This window comes from Cicer arietinum, chromosome 3, assembly GCF_000331145.2.
Source record: "Cicer arietinum cultivar CDC Frontier isolate Library 1 chromosome 3, Cicar.CDCFrontier_v2.0, whole genome shotgun sequence".
In the NCBI taxonomy this organism is placed as follows: Eukaryota; Viridiplantae; Streptophyta; class Magnoliopsida; order Fabales; family Fabaceae; genus Cicer; species Cicer arietinum.
Window position 1 is genome coordinate 27488512 of NC_021162.2, and position 10275 is coordinate 27498786.

The following is a 10275-nucleotide window of genomic DNA, read 5'->3' on the forward strand; positions in this document are numbered from 1 at the left end:
TGAGTTTTATGATTAAGTGATTTGAATTTGAGTCGTTGTGGTAATTGCGTTGAAAATGCTAAGTGTTATGTGTTGATTGTTGTGTGTAAGTATGATGGTTATCGAGATCCCAATTGCCGTGGTAATCGTGTAGGAATTGCTAAGTGTTAGGTTGTGAACTTGATTAGGAATGACTTGAGTAAATGCATGAATTTTTGGAAAAACGATCAGGGAAATCGATTTCCCAATCGATTGGATGAGTTGCAGGAAGTTCACTATTTTAACCTAATCGATTTGCCAATCGATTGTATAAATATGTCTTTCAAAATCTTTTAAGAAATCGATTTGGAAATCGATTGGCAGAGAGGCAGGAACTCAGCAAAACTGCCGAAATCGATTTGGAAATCGATTTGGCAACCCAGGGACTCATCAGAACTGACAAAATCGACTTAGAAATCGATTTGGTCATGCAGAAACTCAGCAGAACTGACCAAATCGATTTGGCAATCGATTGGCTCAGCAAAAGTCCTTATTTTGAGTTAGATAATCGATTGCTCAATTGATTTATCAATGCTTTGGTCAGTTATGTATTACTTGATGGATTGAGAACTTTATTTTGAGTTCATTGTTAATTGGCAAGCATTATATGAACTTTTAGCATATGGAAAATCCTTTTAAGGTGCATGCTTAGTTGAAAGGTTATTTTGTGCATTTAAAACTTAAATGTTATGTGTTATCTGTTAATTTCGGTTGGTGACCCTTTACAATTATTGTGGAAATCTGGGTTTTGCCCTCAGATGAGAGTCAGGACGATCCTACCGGTTCGTACCCTACGGACGGGAATGGAGATGGGAACGCTTGACTGCAGCTACGTTAGGAGGATCTCACGGGGCGCGTGGAGATCACTCAGGGTGTATAGTTTTTGGTAGGATGATCAGATTAGGTTGATGTATAGGGACTAGACGTCCTACTTTTTGGGTTGGAGTATTTTGATTTGGAAAACTGTACTTATACTAATATTGTCAGTTTGACATCTTATTTGAATGGGTCCCATGTACCATTTGTTGTTGTGTAAATGCTTTGGATTTATATTTGGAGAAACTTTTCCGCTGCTTGTAAATTATAATGACTCAATTATTTATCCAAAGGCATTTTATTGTTTATTTCTCTGTTTCAGTTTAATTTCTTTTGGAAAAAAAAATACACTCTCGCTTTGAAAAACGGGGTGTTACAATTTTAGGGCTTCCTATCAAAGTTACTCAACAAACAAATGTTGTTATCACGAAATATTTGGATGACAACATAAAATTGACAACATATATAAAAAATAATTGGATCTTCTAAAATAAACAAGAACCTTTTTGAAGATCTCAAGTTTAACTCCAAGTTAGTTCATTTATAACCTAGATACTAGTGATCTTTAAGATTTTGATTAGATATATGGTACAAAAAGGTGGCTTTGTTGATCACATCAGCAAAGACCACAAGGGATTGATGTGGAACATCCCCCAAAAGATTAAGATTAACTTGCCACACTTGATCACATTAGGTGTCATGTCATCTACTCCATATCATGAAAAATCAAGACTATTCCCTACTCGAGACTCACCAGAGTTGTTCTTATGAGGACCCCTCTCATGAAGGCTTTAGAGGAAGTATGAGGAGTTGTTAAAGAATAACACTTGATATCCTCCTCTGCACCATTTTTCAATATCCAAAATGTGATAAAAAAAGTTTGACTCATGGCTGCCAAGGATTGTATAAAAACAAGCATTGAAGTCAAACGACTCACTTGACAATTTAATGGAACTCAAGATACTCCTTTTTTGGTTTGATATTTGTATGTTCCAATTTTTGAGGAAGATAACAAAGAGGTAATTCAACAGTATCTAACGAGGTATCACTTTGATCAAGCGATGCCTCTGGTTTGCTTCCCAATCCAAAAGCAACTTAATAGTTAGAAAAGAAAAGAAAAAGGGCAGCTAGGGTATCTTTTTTGTTAGAGGAAAAAGAAGAAGATGAAAACGCCAATAAGGATGAACCTAGCCTCACTTTAAGGAAGAGACAAAAGGTAAATTCCTTTGTGGAGCCTATTCACTCTCCTACTGATTTTTGGCAGTGGTAGTGGTAATGATATAACTAAACCTAAAACTACTGCAACACCATCTATACCCCTCTCCAAACACAACAATCCTACTCCTATCCCCTATGCACCCTCAAACAAATCCACCCCTTAAACCTTTATTGTGTAACCTAGCTCTGATTCAGATACAAACATGTTAAATGAGATGATTGAGGCTACCCTAGCTAAAAATATTGCATTTATTAGGTATAGATCAAATCCCTTCCCTCTCAATACTTAATTTCCCTCATTCACCTTCCCACTATAACCCTCCACAAACACTTACCCAAATAACTAGTCCAGCCTCACCCATCCCTTCCACACATGTATTTGACTCTCTCTCACCTATGTTTGTGGATCCTATTCACACAACAACTGCAATAGCAACACAAAAAGTATCATTTTCTTTTGCTTTGTTTCTTTGGTTTTTTTTTTTCGTTAGTCAAGTTGTTCGTTTCCTTTTTTTCAACATAAAAAAAGAATTTGTGGGTGAACTTGTGTTATGATAATACATTTTTAACAACCTAAAGCTGGTCTTAAACTACCTATTTGATATTTCATACTCTTTCTTACTATTCTAGTTGTAAGCTTTTGAGCCTAAACACTTTAATTACTTGTTGTGTGATTATCGAGACATGTGTTATGCCTTCAGGACTTGCACTAATTCTAACTTGCATCACTTGTGATTTATGCATTCACTAAGACAATTTTGTTTGGTCGTTTGAGACTGTATAGTTACCCTGTGCAAATTTTATCATTTGCTAGCCCCTTTGAACCTTGCTCTTTTATTTCGGTTACTAGTCACTTTTTGTCTCATCTTGGTAAAGTTCTAAGTTTGGGGTTGCTCAAGGATAGAAACCTTTTTAAGTTTGAGGTGGTGGTTCTCAATTGAATAATAAAATAAAAAACTTAATTGTTTTCAGAAAAATCAGTTTGTGTACTCTGATTAATAACAATTTTCTTGGTTCTTTTGCCAATATTTTGGAATCTCCACAATAAAAATGTGAAGAAAAAAAATGTAGAATAATTTGAAACAGTGTACCTAACTCCAAGTAAGCTTACTATCCTTAAATATCATACTTATACCTAAGCCTCATTACAACCCGAAAATCCTTCAAAAGTGTATGTGTCTGTTGCATTGTGATTGCTAATTAGAATTTTTTTCAAGCCTATGGTAAGCTGATGCACATTCTAGGATTTGAGTGATAAATTCATAACCCTTGCTAAACATTTGAGAGAAATTTCAGTTAGCAATCACAATGCAATAAACACATACACTTTTGGAATGTAATGGAGCTTCTCTAAAGGTATGACATTTTAATAAAGTAGGTTTTACTACTAGAAGTTAAATATATAATTTCAAATTATTCTACCCTTTTTTTCTTCTTCTTCACATTGTAATTGTGGAGATTCCCAAACATTGACAAAAGAACCCAGAAAATTGTTATTAATTAGAGTACACAAACTAATTTTTTTTCTTCTTTTATTTATTTATTTTTAAAACAATTGACAACTAGTATAAAGGTATGTATTCCCGCCTGTCACGAGGGTGACCCAGGTTCAATCTCCGATAACGGCGCCAACAACTTGATAACGTTTCAACAAGTGTATTGAATTCTTGCAAGTAATAATAAAACGGTAGTACCAAGTTTTGAACTCAAGTGTTTTGTTATAATATCGAATTATGTTTAATTGATAAAATTGAATAAAAAGTTTCCGAATTGATTGAAATAATTTTTTAAACTAACAAGGATAATAGTATTGAAATATTGTACTAAGAAAATTTCAATGATAAAGCTTCACTTCAAATCCAACATTCGTTTCTAATTTGATCATAACTACTGAATTCCTTCATTGAATTATTACTGAATTCTCTTTACTTCATCCTGACTTCATCTAGTTGAGAGGAAATATTTTCCTTCTATTTCTTTAGAGATTCCAAATCTTTAGCATTTTTCAGTAGCTTATTGTTTGGCCTCCTTAAGATAGCCCTTAACATGAGAAAATTTGTCCTTGAGGTTCATTATGATATTTTTGTGGTCAAGCCTTAGATGAAAACTCTTGATCCGCAGTCATCATTGAACCATACACCGCAAAGACCTTACATAAATGAGATAGGGACTTCGCAAGAATCAACAAAGATAGTTCTTAAGATATGGCATCAGCCAAGCTCACAACATTGTTCACTCTAACCATGGCGCTAAGCCCTACATGATCGTCGAGCAGCTCAATGGAGATAGCGCTAGGGAACAAAATAGACTCATCCCCCAATGTTAGGCCCTTATTTGTGTGAGGAACTAGAATCTAGCATTCCTAATATATCTTGTTTTCCTCTTCTTCTACCTTGGACCATCACCAAGATCAATGAAATTTGAACTTCTACTGATAGAAATTGGGATTGACTAATATGGAGAAGCGTGAATGGCTTTTGATGTCGATTCATCTCTAGCATCCCCTTTTTGTTGAGAAAGAGGTAAAGGAACATGAGACAGAGTTGAAGAAGATGCCCCGATGCCCTTGGGTTTATAATTCATCATGAAATACAATGAAGCCATGTTTTGCTGCAGACAAAAAATATGAAAAGAAAATTAGAGTAAAAATATCAAACAACATACAAACAAAACCTCCAATGACTACCTAAGAGAAGATTGTCATCCTCTTGGTTCTGATAAGCCAAGATATATATTTATATATAGCAAGAAATATATTGAAAATTTCCATTTGTATTCAACATCATATTTCCCTTTTTATCCATTTTACGCTTATTTTCAAAGATACTAGCATACGATCGTAAGCAGTTGGCTTTTCAAGGTACACGTCAATTCATCCTTTTTATGATTAAAATAAGCCTTAGCCCATACCTTTCGAAATCAATCCCGACAAGTTGTTTCAACTCACCATCTTCATTCATGAGTTCAAATCATATATAGGACTAATAACACATCTATTCTTATGAGCCTCTTCTAACCTCGCCACAATGTAATAATATCTCCTTTTGAACCCTTTCAATGAATGGGTAAAGGCCATAAAACACTTCAACTTTTGTTTGAAAGATACATGTCCCTATTTCAACTTGGGGTTCTCCTTGTGCCAAAGTAATTCGAAGATGTTGAAGAAAAAAGGATCACATGGAGCCAATTTCAGATATTGATACATAATATAATCCCAACAATTCATATGAAGTTGCGACGAGGCAAGCTGGAGATGGATATGATCCAATATCTTTATTTCAAACGTTCTAAAGGAAAAATGGAATCCCAGATGCCTAAAGACAGATTCATACATAGTAATTTTGCAATTTTTGGGGTCACTGCATATCCTTTTTGTTCGTTCAGGTCTCCTAGTAGTCCAATCATCCTTTGGTCCCACCTTTCTAAACGCATCCAAGGTATCTTCCCCCTCCTTCAAGAAGACAGAAAAAACTCCAAGGAGTTTGTCAATAACCTAGTTCATATTTTGAAAGTCTAGAGGAAATACTTGCACATTCGAAGTTGACACTCTTTTATAAACCATTTCAAATCCTATTTGATCCAATGGGATGAGAGTGAGTCAAAACAATAATTACACACCTTCGCCCCCTTTGATAAAAAAGGAATGAAAGAAAATGAAAAGGTGCCAAAGCAAGAAATAAAGATTGAAGAATAAAACAAAAAAGACCCAAAATGAATCTGAGATCACCGTTTACAATAGGCAGAAAAGGAAGAATTCCAAAACCACCACAACATTTTTCATGAACGGGGATCTAAATCGCAAACATGGTAAACAAAAACCTGATTAAAGCAACAAAAAACACCTCTAACAAGTACCATTGAAATCAAATCAAAGAGAAGAAAAAGAACTAACCAATAAGTTTCTTGAAGATGGCAGAGAAGGAAGGAGCGACTTGCGAAGACAACACATAAAATTTTTCAGAGAGATTGAAAAAGTTTCAAAAAAGAAGAAGAGAATTCACAAAATTTCCCCACTATTTTTAACCTAGAAATAAAAAATAAGAATGAATCCCAACACGTGCATCAAACGCTCCTAAAAGACCCAAGCTGAGAACCCTAAGATCAAATAGGTGCCTAGAATAATGATGGCTACTCATGTCTGACATGCGTCACAAGAAAGTTACTAAAGAGACACCTCAAAAAAGAAACTATTGTCACACGCTCATAAATGAAGCGACCCTTCATAATCCGGAATCAAGAAAGGCAAAAGGAAAAATTTGAATCTAGAATCTTCCTAAATAAGACGATATAATCCTAGATTGGAAAAACCAGCAAATATACCCAAAGTTGTGTTAGGAGGCATGAGCCACTCAAGCTGTAGTAAGATAGATCCCTACTCAAGTCAACTATGGATTTTCTCTATGATCGACTCAAGGGGCAATCGTTATGGGTCAGACTCACTCCAACGTAGGCCAAACCCAACACAAATTTGGGCTGACCCGACCCGATCAAATAACATTGCATAACCTTTTCTAAAATTAGGGCAAGTCTCCCACAAAGATGGAATCCGAAATAGCAGCCCATCATAACACACTTGGACCTCCAATCGCAACCACAAAATTGATGAAAAAGGAATCTAGTGGTGATGATCATGATAACTCACTTAGGCACTCATTTTGAGCCATTTGTTGGCGATCATGTTGCAGCCGCAATCATTAGATGGAACTCACACTCCTTTGATTGAAGGGACACACGACCAACATCAAAAGGAGACCTGAAGATCACATATCTCCGCTCTTATGATTACAATGAGAATCTTCTGGAAACCCTATAAAGAGCTAGTATAAAAAGCACGACCTATTAAATCATAAAGATTCACACAAATTATCACCTAATATACCTCTCATACTCTAACAAATTCTTACTTGCCCCATATATGTGATAATAAAAAGGTTTTAAGTCCCTAATTACCTAGTGTATCTATTGGTTTCCTATAGATTTACTCCACTAGAGGTAATCATATTTGAGACACGTTAGGGATTAAATGTGGGTACCTCTTTCAACAGGGATTTGAACTCGAGTTCACCATGTTATGGGAGTATAGCCCCTTCCGCTAGACAAACCCTTGTTGATGATTTTGCTCAAAATTTAATACGTTATTGTTATATGAAATTAAGTTAAAGGTTCGCGATAGTTATTTTTGTGTATATTTAATTAAAGAAAAATTTTCATTTATATTTGATATACATAGATCATTTCATATAACTAAACAATTGATAAAATATAATTATTTATGTTGTCAAAAGAAAAATATAATAGTTTATTTTAAGTTTGAATTAATAAAATAAAATAAAGCCTAATTCATCATGTTTGCATATGTTTTCACATTCTTCCAAATTTATTTTGCTCTCATGGCCGCACGAATCGTATAGTCAAGTTGTGAATGATTAGTCACCAACCATCAACAAATTTCCTTTGTCCCATTAAAGTACTATAATCGTTCAAAAAACAAAAGAAGTTCAGTTCAATTTATAATAGTGCATAAAGACTAAGTTTAGTTCAGTTGAGAGTATAAAAGGATCTATTGAGTTCTAAATAACTAAATTTGTTACTGGTTCAGTTTTCTTGTTGAACTAAACCATAGCCACTCCTAGTACTAATGGATTAGTTCATTTCTAAATAACGAAATTAATTATTGGTTTAGTTTTCTTGTTGAACTGAACTATGGTCACTCCTATTTCCGCGACACACTCACTGTTTTGCTTTCAACAACTACAGATTTAATCCCTCCTCTATTAAACATAAACGTGCTAACTCCAATGTATAAGAAACACACTTTTTTTTTCTTCTTTTCTTTCCTTTTATTAGAACTTGTATTCAAAAGTTCGATAGTTTTGATATCAATTAACACAAAAACAATGAAAATTCACACGAAAAAACATAATTTTATTGAAGAATTTAAAAATCTTTTTTACCTCAATCGATTTTATGAAGATCTCTTAATCATTTAATAAAATCACAATTAAATCTAATTCAGGATACACAATTTAAAATCATTTAATAAGATCTCTATTAATTGAAACACAGAGAAATCATAATTTTCGGTTTAAAATCAAATCCAAGATATTAAGGCCTATGTAAATCAAAATTTTCATTCCACAATTGAAATCAAGACAAGATTTAAAAATAGAAAATTCTAAAATCACAAATTTTCTATTAATTTCAACACAAAACAGAGTAAATTGCATAAATTAAAAAAGTGAGGGAAAGCTAAAATCACACGGCAGTATTTACTGGTTCCTCTACCTCGTCTTTTCTTATAGAATAAAATGTTATATATAGGAAATAAGTTTGATGTTTGCGATGATATTTTGGTAGCCACTAATCTTAATGAAGTTGGCCACAAAGGACACTCTAAATTCCAATTTGAAATATATAACAAATATACTAGTTTTAAGTAAGAATACACAACGGTTAAAGAGATGTTTCAATTTTTTTTAAAAATATAAGCCTTAGAATCCCACATTTACACTTCCACAAATTACTTGCATACAAATTTTCATTTGAAAATATTTTGGAATCTAAACAACCAAGTTTTATTATTTAGATATTCATGAACATCTAATTATTCATGATATTTAAAGGTGTTTGGCCTTCGCCTTCAAAACTAAAAGTTACAAATTAATACATTAGGCCACTAGTTGTTAAAAAATATAAACCACTACAAGACTTATTAAAATACAATAAATATCACAACATGGATCACTAATTGATAACATGTAATATATGTGATTTCACAAACGCGCACACATAAACAATGAAGATGATGAATTTTAAATTAATGTTGATAGTATAATATAAGTAAGAATAACAAACATAATAAACACATTAAGTGGTTATATAGCACATCATAACATTAAAATAGACAAGCTCATCACACCACAATTGAATTCATATCATTCACAAAGAAGTTTTCAAGACAATAATGTAATGCTATTCATGGACTTTAACTCAATACTTCTACTTTTATGTAGTACCGTTTTAACTCTTAAATATTTAGTTTGAAGACTCGATACTATGCCAACACACGAATTGTAACAACCCAAAATTTAGTATTATTTCTAATTAAATATAAAATTTAGTAACCAAAACAAATATTTCAATTGGTATATTTATTCCTCTTTAATGATAAAATAAGGATAAGACCTCTGAAGTATTATTGTATTTCGCCTTATCTTCATAATAACTTTGATTTGATCTCAATGTGATATCTATAAATCTATATACACTTTTCAAAAGCAAAACAACTCAATAGTGACATTTATGCATCATTGGAAACTTCAAAATTATTTTTAGCATCTTTTAACTTCGAATTAACTTAAATCTATATCTCTTTTTGTTGGATTTTCTCTTATCTTTCCAAATCTTCAAAGGACGCTTCAATAGAACTCTTGTAGCTCAAGTTATATTCCAAATAGTGAAATAATGTGGTTATTGCCGTTGTAACAAAAATAAGATGGATCCTTGTTTAGCTCAACAAACTCAACCTAACTGACCAGATACTTCTTAAACCTAATTAGAGACCAAATTGTAAACCTTACCTTGATGATCAAAATTGGTGAAATTTGACAAAAACACTAAAACGCTTGTATCTATCTCATCCGTTATCTGAATTTGATTATGTTTGTTGTTGAAAGAATGTATAAATAAGAGCTATAATCTAGTGTCTTATTCATTGTTCATAATTTGTTCGGAAAGTTATGAAAACGTGAATTCGGTTATGATTTTAAGTGCTTTCTAAAAAATTGTGGCCTAACCATAGTTCTTGTTCTTAATTCATTGTTTGAGGTCCAAGTTTGAAGTGGTCACTTTCTTTCTTCCTTGACTATAACTAATCGTTATCGACTTGAAGATTTGTGATCCATGTAGGATTCATCAAATTGTGATGTAGATTTTGTGAGCAAAATCTATTAATCAAGTACGGGGTTTACTATGTACGAAATATCACAATTATTGCACATAAGATATATAAAGTGTTAATAATAGTATTAAATTATAAGTGTTTGATTGTATGGTATATATGTTGATTTATGAATCGACCGTATTGCTCGTTGTTAATGCGTTAAATTGTGTATTGAATACTTGTAATTAATGAGAATTGTGTACTATTTGATCTAAGTATTGTTATGTGATATACGATGATTGTTGTATATTTTTAGCTGAGATGTAAATTATTTCTCTAGC

At 32.8% G+C, this 10275-nt stretch overlaps 1 long non-coding RNA gene across 1 annotated transcript; it reads right to left on the reverse strand.

The window, feature by feature from the left end:
• Positions 1-3802: 3802 nt before the first annotated feature.
• Positions 3803-6852, reverse strand: LOC101492859 (uncharacterized). The gene is made up of 2 exons (XR_190493.4): positions 4963-6852; positions 3803-4662 (listed from the first exon to the last, which is right to left on the reverse strand). It is a non-coding gene; the product is annotated as an uncharacterized lncRNA (long non-coding RNA).
• Positions 6853-10275: the final 3423 nt, after the last annotated feature.